This window comes from Salmo trutta, chromosome 17, assembly GCF_901001165.1.
Source record: "Salmo trutta chromosome 17, fSalTru1.1, whole genome shotgun sequence".
Classification (NCBI taxonomy): Eukaryota; Metazoa; Chordata; class Actinopteri; order Salmoniformes; family Salmonidae; genus Salmo; species Salmo trutta.
In genome coordinates, this window is record NC_042973.1 from 45869076 (window position 1) to 45883772 (window position 14697).

A 14697-nucleotide genomic window follows, 5' to 3' on the forward strand; every position below is an offset into this window, starting at 1 on the left:
CATTTGGGTGTCAACAGTAGGCTCTGTTGTTGACTATGAACGCACCCGAGGTTTTTGTTGTTGTTGTTGAGACATGCTCAAGTGGGGCTAAATAGTCCGGTCATTATTGTTGTAATCAAATTGTATTTTGTTACTTGACTAACAATATTTTCATGCTACAAGGAACAGTCAATGTACTCCATATACATATCATTTAAAATGAACCTAATTCGAGTGATGCTATGCATAGCAGGTACATCTAGCTTAAAGACTAGCGTCTAAGGATATGGGTTCTTTAACTCCCTCAGTTGGGGAGGGGGTTGGGTGGGTTTGTGGTAGGGTCAGGGTATTAGCTCACAAGATGTTTACTACTTTAAACTTTCAGAATTTCATTTTGTACAAGTTGTATACACTCAACGCAATTTGGTTTCTTTCCTTTTCCCTATTTCTTATTTTCTTTAAAGATGTCGGCACCTAATAACTATACTTTTATGACACTTAACATTAGGGGTACTAAATGCCCAGTCAAGCGCAAATGCATTCTGTATTATCTAAAGCAGCATAAGGTTTATATAGCTCTTCTTCAGGAGACACAGCTGACTGACTCTGAGCATGATAAACTGAAGACAGAGTGGGTGGGCCAAGTGTACTATTCATCTTTCACCTCTCGGGCAAGAGGGGTGGCCATACTCATTAATAAGAATTGCCCCTTTCAGATACAATCTCAGATTAAAGACAAAGGGGGTAGGTTTGTGATCATTCAAGGTTTCATTAGCACTGAGCCCATTACCAATGTGAATGTGTATGGGCCTAACCATGATGATCCTACATTTTTCCAAGACATCTTTTTGAAGTTAATATGCCCATCATCAGAGATAATAATGGCAGGGGATTTTAACTTGGTACTGGACCCTTCCAGTGATAGATCTTCCTCTAATAGTATCAACCTCACACAGGCAGCTAAAATGTTAAAAGCAGAAATGAAACACTTTGGACTCGTAGACTTATGGAGATTTCACAACCAAAAGGTTAAAGAATACTCATTTTACTCCCCTGTCCATGACAGTTACTCTAGAATTGACATATTTCTTATTCCTGCAGCCAAGGGAAGTTTAACTACTGGGTGTAAGTACTTACCAAGATGTATATCAGATCATTCTGCCCTGCTGGCTTCAGTACCAGTCAGTAGAGAAGAAGACGGAGGTTTGGCACTTACTTGCCAAATAATCCCACATTTGTAACATTTCTGAACACTCATATAGACATATTTTTTAGCACCAATAACATATCCTTTAGTTCAGGTGCTCGTAAGATGTATAAGGCTCAAGTAGATTTGTTGGAGAATGAAATTAGAGATCTGGAAAATGTGCATAGTGTAACATTTGACGACTCAACTCTACAAAAAATTTGACTCAAAGTGATTGGAATATAACACCCTGACGACCCATAAAGTGGAAAATGCTCTTAGGAGAACAAAACCAAACCACTACGAACATGGGGATAAAGCAGGAAAGTAGCTTGGCAGATTTACATTTTAGTCATTTAGCAGACGCTCTTATCCAGAGCGACTTACAGTAGTGAATGTATACATTTCATGCTTTTTTTTCTCTTTTTTTTCCGGGACTGGTCCCCCGTGGGAATCGAACCCACAACCCTGGCGTTGCAAACACCATGCTCTACCAACTGAGCCATACGGGACTGTGATTATGCCTTTTAACAGGGCAGCTATGCAGAACCCAAGATAAGACGAGAGGATGCTAGTAGAGTTATTAGCTCTATTAAGCTACCCAATAACAGTTGTTCACAGTCCTGAGGAAATTAATCTAGTCTTCAGGGAGTTTTATGAAACATTGTACAAGTCTGGAGGGGATGCCCCTGCCACAATGCATGAGTTTTTGAACAAACTCAATTTACAAACTTTAACTGATGAGGATAGAGAGCACTTGGAGAAAGAGATTACATCAGAGGAAATTAGGGAATCCCTTTTCAACACTGCTGGGGGAAAGTCACCAGGGTCAGACGGATTCCCTATTGAATTCTAGCGATCCTTTTTACCCAAACTATTTGAGCCTCTTTGCAGTATGTTTAATTATGCCATAGAGACAGAAAAACTCCCAGACACACTTGAACAGGCACTGATCACAGTTTTGTTAAAACCTGGGAAAGATCCTATGCTTTGTGGGTCATATAGACCAATATCTCTATTGAACACTTCATGTAAGATTCTTGCGAAACTCATAGCTCTTAGACTGGATAAGGTTCTACCGGACTTGGTTGATATGGACCAAACAGGCTTTGTAAGAAACCGCTCATCTGCTGATAATATCAGAATATAATATAGTATTATGCATTATGTAGAGAATGACCAAGGATGTGTAGTGGCGGCTTCATTAGATGCGGAAAAAGCTTTTGACCGCATAGAATGGAACTACCTGTTTGAAGTTTTACAGAGGATGAATATTGGACCTAAGTATGTAGGTCTGATTAGATTACTGTACAAATGTCTGGTAGCTCAGATCCTGACTAATGGAAACATTTCCTCACAGTTCTCCCTATCACGTGGCACAAGGCACAGTTGTCCCGCTAGTCTGCTCCCTTTTTCTTTGGCTATAGAGCCACTGGCAGAAGCTTTTAGATCTCATCCATCCATCCATGGTGTTTGTATAGGTGGGCGTGAACATCTGGTCTCGCTATATGCCGATGACATTTTGCTTTACCTCACCAAAACAGAAATTTCACTCCGAACATTAGTTGACATCCTGAAAGAATATGGGACCTTTTCAGGATATAAAATAAACCTATCGAAGAGTATAATTATGCCTTTTAACAGGGCAGCTATGCAGAACCCAATCTTAGACCAACCATTTTCTTGGAAACCAAAGAAAAAGGACATATTTTGGATTGCAAATTCCTTCTGAAATTATTAAGACATATCAACTGAACTATACTCCACTTCTCAAAAAGGTTGGGGAAGAATTGGAAAGATGACGGGATTTACCAATTTCTGTTATCGGGGGGTCAATTGTGTAAAGATTCATATATTACCAAAATTCTTGTACCTTTTTCAAACCTTGGCCTTTCCTATTCCCAAAGTTTTTTTCAAACAACTTAATAGGAAGATTTCTTCATTTCTGTGGAAAGGGAAACCCCCCAGAGTGAAACTCACAACTTTATGCAAACCATACCTAGATGGAGGACTCACTCTACCTGACTTCCAGTTGTATTACTGGGCATCTCAGTTAAAGGCTGTGTGGGTATAGCAAGATACAACAACAAGTTCACCCTCTTGGAGGCAGATAGAGGAAGAGTGTCTGACCCCGGCTACATTGGCATCTATACCTTATATTAGCCCACCTAAAGCTTTGCTAGGTTTCATAAACTACCCTTTCATTAAAAACACTTTAAATATATGGATTGAAGTCTGTAAACAAACAGAAGGGCTTAGATCTATATATGAACAAACACCTTTCGAAAATAACCCCATCTTACCCAAAGCCCTGAGAGATGGAATTACGTTTTCTTGGTACAACAAAGGAATTAAAACATTTGGTAATCTCTATAGAGAAGGTGAACTACTATCCTTTCAACAACTGGCATCTCGTTTTCAGTTACCTCAAACTCTTCTTCAAGTACCTACAGGTTAGGCATTATATTGCCACTCAGCAGGGAGGTAGGATTCAGCCCATGAGTAAACCTAAAACTGATCAACTGTGGCTGGAAAGGTTAAAGGGTAAAAGGTTTCATTTCCTACATGTACTCTTGGCTTCAAGCTCTGTTGGGGAATGATGAACCTCTGAAAGCTTGCATGAAGTGGCATGATGACCTTGGTCTCATTTTTGAGGATAAGAAATGGGGAAAGCTCTTTTTAGATGCTCAGCGTCTTTCATTTAACACAAGGCACAAGTTGATGCAATTCAATATTTTACATAGGGTCTACTTTACACCAGAGAGACTGTACAAGATCAATTCTAAATATTCAACATTTTGCCCAAGGTGTAAAACGGGAGTGGGCTGTCACAACTTCCACCGAAGTTGGTTCCTCTCCTTGTTCGTTCGGCGGTCGGCGTCACCGGTCTTCTAGCCATCGTCGATCCACTTTTCATTTTCCATTTGTCTTGTTTTCCTACACACCTGGTTCTCATTTCCCTCATTAAATGTTGTGTATTTAACCCTCTGTTACCCCCATGTCTTTGTGTAGAATTGTTTGTTGTAAGTGCTTGTGCACGTTTACTGGTGCGCGTCGGGTTTTGTACCAATGTTGGTTATTTCTTTATGCCGTTGGTTTTCAAATTAAACTGCTCCGTTCTGCTCTCCTGTGTCTGACTTCACTGCCACCAGTTACGCACCCCTTACATGGGCACACTTATGCATATGTTTTTGTCCTGCCCTGAACTAAGCAATTATTGGAAAGACATTATTCAGATCTTATCACAGGTCACTAATATGACGGTAGCAGTAGATCCTTCCCTTATTCTTCTTGGAGATGATTCTGTTCTACCAGTTAATATTTGTATCAAAACCAGATTCATTAAATTGGCAGTCATTGCAGCCAGTAAATGCACTGCTGTTATATGGAAGTGTCACGCCTTCAGCGGAGGTCTGCAGCCCAGAGCTTTCAGCGGAGGTCTGCAGCCCAGATCTTCCAGCGGCGGCTTGGAGGTCGGAACCTCCAGCAGTGGTCTACAGCACAGTGATTCCGGTAAGGATCTACAGTCCGATTCCTCCAATCATGATCCATAGGCCTATGTTACAGAAGCGGAGGGATCTGCGGGCGGAATGAAGGTTACGCCCTGAGCCAGAGCCACCTCCGTTGCTGGAGGATCGGGAGAAGAGGAGGGTTCTGGGTGGAGCACATGAGCCGCCGTAGACTGTTGTCAACCTCCTTGCCCTCCCTTTGTGTTTGGGGTTGTTGTTGGGTTTTTTGATTTGGGTGCAGTCGGAGTCTGCACCTTTGATGGGGGTCCTGTCACGTCCTGACCCTGGTATGAGGTCATTTATCCCTAGTAGATTGGTCAGGGTCTGACGGGGGTGTTTTGTGTATGTGTTTTGGGTTTTCTGTTTTCTATGTGGATTTTCTAGAGTTCCATTCTATGTAGTCATTTTCTATGTTGTGGCCAGGTATGGTTTCCAATCAGAGGCAGCTGTCTATCGTTGTCTCTGATTGGAAACCATACTTATGTAACAGTGTAGGTTCCGTCCCCCTCTTCGCCCCAACCCGGGCTCGAACCAGGGACCCTTGCACACATCAACATCTGACACCCCGCGAAGCATCGTTACCCATCGCTCCACAAAAGCCGCGGCCCTTGCAACGCAAGGGGAAACCCTACTTCAAGTCTCAGAGCGAGTGACGTCACCGATTGAAACGCTATTAGCGCGCGCCACCGCTAACTAACTAGCCATTACACATCGGTTACACTTAGGCAGCCTGTTTTCCTTTGGGGTTTGTGGGTAGTTGTTTCCGTTTAGTCTAGAGTACCTGACGGGACTGTTGGTCGTTTTATTGTTTTGTTGTTTAAGTGTTTTCATTAAAAATCAAAGAATGAGCACTATACACACTGCGCCTTGGTCTCCATTCAACGACCCCTGTGACAGGAAGTGTGACACTCCGCCAAGCAAGCAGATGTGGCTAAAAGAACCATCTTCCTATAATCCATCTGAAAGAATAACATATAATTTGCGTAATAAACCCTTTGAATTTACTGATGTCTGGGGGACTTTCAGCAGTTTCTAGAGACGTCACCTTAGCTGCCTCATTACTACTTTCTTCATTAATGTATTATTATTTGTTTTTATGTTGAATCATTTATTTTCTAGCATGGAATGTGAAAGTCATTCTGTTTCTTTTTTTGTTGTTAATCAGTGAAGCTAATACCCGCAGAGGGGAGGGAGGGGGGGTGTTCCTGTGTTGGGGAGGGAAGGGTTTTGCACGATGTCCACCCATGTAGCATGGTGTTTTGTGTAGGTGGAAGGAATAACGGGGCATTATCTGTGTCATATTTTGATGATTGTTAAATTGTAAAAAAAAAAAAAAAGAACTGCCAATACATATATTGTGCAAAGAAAATTGAGTCGTTTTTCCCCCACTGGTTATTTACGTTTTAGTCATTTAGCATACGTGGGAATCGCACCCACAACCCTGGTGACTAAACCACACTGTGCTTCATCAAATAGCAGAACCAAATTACCTGGTTTGAAGTTGAGATTACATTAAAAGTACATGCTGCAAGTGGTCAATGCCGTTCGAGATTCTACAGACTAATGCAATTGTGAATATCTCCACAGATCCGCCACAACCTACAGTATGCATGCTATCTTGAACATGTACGCTTTATATGATTAACGTTACATACGAATAAATGTATACCTACAGAAACCTTCAAATGTGGCCATGGATTTGTTACTTATTTTAAGGTTGAATAAATATTGTTACACTAGTTTGTAAGATAGCCTTAACTTTAGGCTATTTACTGTATTACAAAAGTAATATTGAATTGTGTTTAGTTGACAACGCAACCAAATATCAACATTTAAAGGATATATTAACTGCTTGGATAGTTCAATCTAAGACACTGGCTTAATTCCATTCTTTAACTTGTATTTTTGGTTGAGTTGGAGACGTGAAGCCAACATCTAATTTATTAACATGTTTTGTCGACAAATTAACAGGCTATTTATTGTATTTCAAAAATGATATTGAAATGTGTTTGGTCGACAACATCAATTTAGGCATCAGGCATGTCACTTCCCCCATTGGCTGACGGTGCTAATACCGAATGGGACCAACTATTGTGGGTTTAGCGTTGACTCAAAACGAATGCACGACAAAAAAACACACACAACTACTATTATAGTATAGATGTAAAAATACCTGTAGCTATGTTCCTATTTGGACATAATCAAAAACATTGACACCACAGCGTTTCTCGTTCTAAGAGGAGCTATACTAAATAGATAATTGTGATTTTCAGATTTATTTGAGTACTGGGAATTTATTTGCCGTGCATATATGCTGATGAATTGAATATGAAACTAAAGTAGTGAATGTTTTTCAAAGGCGTCTGTGTGGCGTCAGCTGGGAATGTTCCACACAGATGTTCAATGAGCGATCGAGTTCTACGAAACTCACTAGGCCTACTCTCATTTTAATAAATTCAAAACCACTACTGTAATGAAAATAAAAGCCAATAAACTGAATAATTACTGTCAAACTATTATTTTTATTAAATTGTTGACTTAGGCCTATTGTATTTAATTTTACATTTCATGCCTATTCAAGTGGTTTTGACAAACTTTTAGGATGTGGACGGCTGCTATGTCATAATGTACATGATGTCATAATGAAGCATTATTTTGTTAAACTAAGACAATCCATAGACAGGTCATTGACGCTCTTCCTGAACTGAGGTAGGACCTATAATTTAATGAAATAATCTCAAATACATTACTTTTATCTTATGAGAACTTTATTTGATCAATAACTGTCAGAAAACGTATGTTTTGTGATTTGTGACAAAAAAGTTTTTGTTTTAAACTAGGTCTTGTGGTCTTGTGTTTCTGTTTTCAAGAATATATTGTTGAAACTGTATAGTCAAATCCTTCATGTGCAAATTATCTGGAAGTCCAAATTGAAGGTAGGCCTTAGTCTGTGAATCTTTCATTTTTATGAATTTATGAACATTTTGGCAGGAATTGGAATGTCCTTTGAAAGTGGAAAAACACTAGTTTATAATTACAACTTTGATCAAATTCTATTGTAATATATGTAATTTATTCTATATTCTTATTCTCAAACATGCTTTTTGTTGTTGTTTGCTCCTCCACTGTGACTCTCAGCCATGAAAGACAGAGTGATGTCCAGGACTAAGACACAAGAGACCAGTCAGAACAGTTCTGAGAACAGCCTGACAGACATCCTCAGTGTCCGGAGTGCTAGTGATATTGTCCTACAGCCAATGCCACCAGGGAGAAAGAATAGCCGATCCCACTTCCACAACATGGATGTAACAAAAGAGAGGGCTGACATGGGAAGGCTTCCAATGGCCACTCCACCCATCAGGCTCCCAATGCTCACTGTGACCTCTCTCACTGTCCAAAAGATCAAAAACACCCTCAAGGTGACTGGTATGCCTCGTCTACAGCTGGAGGGCCAGATGGGTAGTAAGCGTCTGGGTCCGGTCAAAACCAAAACCGGAGGGAGCACATTGACCTCCAGCCACAAGCAGGAGCCAGAGGTTAAATCCAGCAGACCACAGACACCAGGAAGCATCCCTAGGAGGCCATATGTATGCTCCACTGCAGCCAAGGCAGTAGCTCCTTTATCTGGGACTCCATGCAGCCAGTCTGAGGTCAGGATCCAGGCCCATTCTCTCCAGCAGTCTAACATCCAGGACCAAATGCCCCACTCTCCTCCTGCTCAAGCCAGACGGTCTCTGTTCGACGGCAGCCTCTTGCAGCCGCCATGTTCTCCTGTGGATGTCCTCCAGCCGGAGGTCCAGGCCAGCAGAAGCCTGGCTCGACCCAAGACCAGGATAACTCGGATAACAAGACATACTGATGGCAGCACTCTGAGGTTCCCTAACCAGACCTTAGAGCTTATAAACTCCATGGGTAGGAGGGAGATCACAAATTCTTTCCCTGTGCTGCCAACCATTGCAGTGTCAGCCTCACCTGCCCAGATGGCTATCCCATTGCCTACCCCAATAGTCAGCCAAGTGCCTGATCTTCTGGTGCCTACTCCATCTGCTTCACCGATTCCGTCCAGCCGAGTGCCTGCCCCACCTGCATCCCCAGTGCCAGCCCGGCCTGCCAACACCAGATCACGGAGGCAGTTGTCGGAGAGGATCCAGCGCTTACAGATCCAGTCTGCTATGAAGGACCAGCAGCTACCAGAACAACTGGGTGACAATCAAATCATATTACCCTCTGAGCCCCTGTCCTTCAGTAGCACTGAGAGGATGTTCCTCTGTGGTCCACCTTTAGTCTGCCACCCAGCTAACGTAGGTGGAGATGATGTCTGTCACCCCCTGCCCAGACCTACGCCCAGCCACACAGGTCACACCAACCACTCCGCTTTACTGACCAGAAGGAGAGCCGTGCAGGCGGGCGAGAAGTGCCCCTTTAAAATCCTCTTGACCCCATTGGCAGAACAGCCTCCTATCAAGCGGTGGCACATGCCCGCCTCCCGTGCCAAGGCCGAGCGGGAATGGGAGAATAGCCAACGAGGGCGCAGGAAGAGAGCGAAGCCCATTCACTGGGACGTTAACTTTAAGTCTGGGCCTTTCTTCCCAGTGTGTGTCGCTCCATCACTGCCCTCGATCCTGGAGGTGGATGAAAAGGAGGAGGATGAAGAGATGCTCCGGTACTGGATGTCCTTGGAGACCACAGTCAAGATTGACTTCAGCCATGACATAATCACCATGGGCAAGCCATTTTCAAGCTTTGTGTTGAAGACACGTGCCCCTATCCACTTTCACAGGATTATGCTTCCGCGCCCGTCTACAAGAGAATGCACACCCACCTCTCCCCTCTTCACCCCTCCCACTACCCCCCTGCTGTCCCGTGGGTCGTCTCTTTCTGAAGAGATGGAGCAAAGCCAGTTGTAGAGGGGTCACACACACACACACACGCAGAACTTCAATTTTAATTACCTTTATTTAAATAGGCAAGTTGGTTAAGAACAAATTCTTATTTACAATGGCGGCCTACCCCGGCCAAACCCTAACCCGGACGACACTGGGCCAATTGTGCGCCGCCCTATGGGACCAGTGCCTTAGACCGCTGCGCCAATCGGGAGCCCTATTGAGACCTCATGGCCTCCCATGGACCAGAGAGGATCAGCCAGCAACATCCCAGCGTCTGCCCTGCCATCCTAGTACCTCCACTGCTCTTTCAACCCTGCAAGGCAGTAACTGTATCGTTTTTCTTTTGATCTGAAGCCTGACACTACAACACGTCGTGTGTCATCCTCCATATTTTGAATAAAGCTTCAGTTACACATCAGCTACCCAAGTTTATTATGAGTTTTCTTGAGGCTTTTTGCAAAGAGACCAATGCTGATGTAAAGGCCTACGTCTTCACAGCAGTACAAACCTGAAATCACTTATTATCAGTACATTTTATTCCACCTTGTGAAACCAGGGGTCTAGTGGAGGGTAAATGCGAATAAGATTTTAAAAAAGGCCTGTTATGAGAGAGAAAGAGAGATGGTGAGAGTAGCTGAGTGCCTATAGCAAGAGATGGCTGTTAATATCACTAGGCTGTTTGGTCTGTGTGCAGGTAGTGAACCTGATTGCTGAGGGGTTGGGATGCTAGTTAGAATCTTAACCTGCCATAAGCTACTTTTGTGTCAGCAGGTCTACAGACCATTCAAGTAGCTGCACTTAACACCTCACTGATACTGATTGTGTAAGCTACAAACCCAAACTGTGTAAGGAAATGTAGGTGACAGTAATAAAATTGCACACATATTCAGAAATCTGGGCTGATGGAATCATTGTCTACTCTCCATAATTTCCGCTGGAAATCCAGCCCCTCCCCCACTGCAGAGTGCACAAAAGTACCAAACTACCAAACATTTCACAGGTCAACACAGATCCCCCCTCCCCCATGCTGCAGTGACAAATCTCTCCCTAGGGTTGCCATGTAAACTATTTTGTCTTTTATTGAGGTACTTTTAAAACTTTGCTGTAGGTTAAAAGTTTTGGTCGCTGGGTGCAATATTTTAATACTACTTCTATATTGCACCATTACCAACATGGTATTTTTAAAAAATCCATTAATTCCCTGTGTAACCGATTTGAAATGGCTAGTTAGTTAGCGGTGGTGCGCGCTAATAGTGTTTCAATCGGTGACGTCACTCGCTCTGAGACCTGAATTGGTTGTTCATGATGCTTCGTGGGGTGTCAGTTGTTGATGTGTGCAAGGGTCCCTGGTTCGAGCCCAGGTTGGGGCGAAGAGAAGGGACGGAACCTACACTGTTACACCTGTATTCTGCTGAAATTGTGATCGTTTTCAGGCTTTGAACGCGGGTTTTCTAGATTTACTAGAAATGTGGAATTGACCTGGCAAGCCTGTCTCTCTCTGAGCATGATCACAACAAAAGTAGCTGTGCAGCACGTTTTTTAATGAAGAGGAGGATGGTTGTAGACGTTCACATTCCTGCAAGAAGGTTAGCTATTAACTAAACTGTTAACCAATATTTTAACTAAAATTGTATTTGGTGTATTGGCAAGCAAGCATGTTCCCGTTGTCTTTATTTGTAATTAATGTTAGCTCATGTATGTCTTTCGGTGGAATCCAACATGCATTGACAATGTCTGAAAGCCACATTGTGTCAGATATACTGCGTCATGAGAATGAAATTGGTGGGGTTATCCAAACAATTCATTAATGTGCAATTGTTACTTTGCATGTTTTTACCTTCTACTTATTTACTGCTTGCTAATGATTAGCCTGCTAGCTAATGATTAGCCTGCTAGCTAATGATTAGCGTGCTAGCTAGCGGTTAGCGTGCTAGTTTAGCATAATTGGTAACATGTCTTTGATTCAGAATACATGATTGTGGTTAACCCAATGTTACATGCATTGGAAAATAATATTGCTAGTGTAACTTGAATTGGTTTACAAGTTAGCTAGAAAAGCCAGTTCCTTTTCATCTGTTTTGTCAAGTCGTAAGCATGCATGTGTGCTGGAATATTTAAATAAATCCCCCCATTAAATTATTTTATTGAAGTTTTGGCAGTTTTTTTATCGCCCTTTCTTACCCAAAGAGAAATAAGTTGCTAGTTATTTTGGCTTGCACGTACAAGAGTGTAACACCACAACAGGAATAAGGATTGTGGAAAGTGTAACATTTGGTAGGGCTGTGCCAATTCACATGCCTTGCTTTAGCCATGTCACTCATACTGTTTCTCGTTTAGTCCATCCATAAAAGCAGATCAGCTTTAGTTGCATCCAGGAACTTGCATAATGTGCTTATCTTATGCTTATACTTGCTTTTTTACCTTGAAAGTTGTCTTAAAAAAGGAAATTGTAATATATGTTTGTAGGACCTCTATCAGTCAATGATAACAGTCATTGGTGTCCCCCAGCCCATCCCCTTTGTTGTGTGCCGAGCAATCTTGTCATTCTTTTAAGTCTCAACCATTCTTTTTGAAACTTGTCTTCCTTTACAAAGGCACTGCAGAGGCTAAGAAGATGCATGGAAACTCTAAAAGAAACGTAATTCAACTTGTAGGCCAGATTTGAAAAGGAAATAATAAATCCCGAAGCTCAGGTTTGTCAGTTGTTTAGAATGAGGATACTGGGGATGGTTGAATCATATTCAATTGCCTAATTTGCACATGGCTAATTTCATTTTATTGTATCCTTAGATGTCAGACACCTAGGCTGCCAGTACCTCTGGGTCGATAGTCCATGTGTTGGATGATGCACCGCCGTTGATCAGAACAGACAGCGTATACGTAAGTTAGTGTCATTCAACACCAGCACATACTGTAAGTTCTTGTGAATCAGCTTTGTAAATCAAAGACAGGCAAGTCTGCACTTCCATCCCATATTCATTGTATTATAAGAAAATGTAAAGTAGAGGAGCACAGAGCCATAAGTAATCAAAATGTACTAGTGTCCAAATACTTTGATATCTGTCTAGTTATCCAAGATCCTTTTTTTCTGCAATACAGTTGACCAAAGCTATGCTTGGATACAAGACTGATGACTCAATAACCAGTATTGACAACAGTGAAGATGGTTGTGTCCCAGGGCCATCAGACGAAGGCAATTTCTATGAAGAAAATCTGACCGGTATGCCTATACCTTACATACACATGGACCTATTCTTAATTACAATGTCCTTTTCGACATGTTTTCCACTGATGTTTTCCAGGAGAGATGTCAGCGAATCGGGCTAAACAGCCAATGACCAAGGGAAAGCTGGGACAAAAGAGAGGCTCACACGGTAAGCATGTTTCCTGCTGCCTTCAGTCAGTGCATTTTCACTCTGTAGTGGCAACTTATGGCCGTACTGTGCTGGTCCAGATCAATCCTGTCTTTATCAGTTAGTGTATTTCCAACCATGCCAGCACAGAACGGTTCAGTTTGGATTGGACACAAGTCAAGATGTTAGATCTGGAACTAGTGTGTCAGGATAGATGATAACACAGAAGGATTACCACGCTTTACATTGCTTTTCTTGAGGGAGGGAACTTGATTTAATAGGTATTGCTTTTATTAGAAGGTTTACATTGCAAACAGATTGTTGGGCTTAGATTCCATACAGATCGAGTCTGTGAAATGCTGATATCAAGGCATTCTCCTCTCATATCCTTATCTTTGTAGTTATTTAGTTGGGATTGTTAGTTTAATCAAAACACGCTCTCTGCAGATACAGCTGTAACCTTGTAGAGTTAATACAGAGAGATGTTCAGGTACTGTATTGTAGTCAACCTTTATTTAATGTAGTCATTCATAATGCCATCTCTTTCCAAAGGTGCCAAAGGAACAAAAAGGTATTGGTCGACAATAGAGGTGGATGCAGTTGATTCCTTGATGAATTTTATCCGAATGGGAAAAACGCCTGGAAAACAAGACTGTGAGAAATGCATTGCTGCTTCTCCCCAAGCACTAGTAAACAGGGACTGGAGAGCAGTTAAGTTCTATGTGCACAACAGAATAGTTGCAGATCAGAGAAAATAAGTGTATGAGATGCTTCTGGCTATCTTGGTGTACTTCTGAGGATTTAATGGGACTTACTTAACCTAAACTCATAGGCAGATGACGAATGTCCTCTATCTCACTGTTACGATAGTCAAAATGAGTGGATCAAAACGCAGCGTGTTGAGTGCTCATATTTATTACTATAATGAAACACTTTAAAAAAAGAAACAAAAACGAAAGCAAACAGTTCCGTCAGGCAACAGACAACTAAAGGGAAAACAACTACCCACGAAAACCCAGGTGGGAAAAGGATGCCTAAGTATGGCTCCCAATCAGAGACAATGATAGACAGCTGCCTCTGATCAGGAACCATACCAGGCCAAAACATAGAAATAAAACACATAGAATGCCCACCCCATATCACACCCTGACCTAACTAAACAGAGAAAAATGGCTCTCTCAGGTCAGGGCGTGACACTCACTGTCCGGGGGAAGTTTTTCCAGGTGGGTGGTTCACTTTTGAAGTGACTAAGGTCTCAAGAATACAAAGCCTGCAGACTTTGAATGTTACAGAAAAAAAATCTAATCTAAACTATTAATCTGTTACTTGTATATATTGAATCCATTACTGAAATGGTTGTTCCAGTTTAAATACTTTACAGAAGAACTACACTACAGCTGTTGAGTTGCCATCCGTGTTGCATCATTGTGGCATTCTACATGAATATTTTCAGTCTTAAAATAGAATGAATGCGTTAAATATGGAGAATTTAAACTTGTTAATTATTTTACGCTTCCATTAGGTACAACGTAGGCAGTTGCATAGCTTTTATAGATTTCATAGGAGGCATTCTCTTCATGGATGATGGCAATGCATTGCAATGCGTTGAGTGGCTGCTGCCAACATACAGACTCAATCTCTAGCCACTTTAATAATTCGATGTAATAAATGTATCACTAGTCACTTAAACAATGCCGCTTTATATGTTTACATACCCTACATTACTCATCTCATATGTATATACTGTACCCTATACCATCTACTGCATCTTGCCTATGCTGTTC

General features: G+C 41.9%; 1 long non-coding RNA gene across 1 annotated transcript; it reads left to right on the plus strand.

The window, feature by feature from the left end:
* Window positions 1–10988: 10988 nt before the first annotated feature.
* LOC115152285 (uncharacterized) lies at window positions 10989–13856 on the plus strand. The gene is made up of 6 exons (XR_003867456.1): window positions 10989–11146; window positions 12155–12253; window positions 12351–12440; window positions 12660–12780; window positions 12863–12934; window positions 13466–13856. It is a non-coding gene; the product is annotated as an uncharacterized LOC115152285 (long non-coding RNA).
* Window positions 13857–14697: the final 841 nt, after the last annotated feature.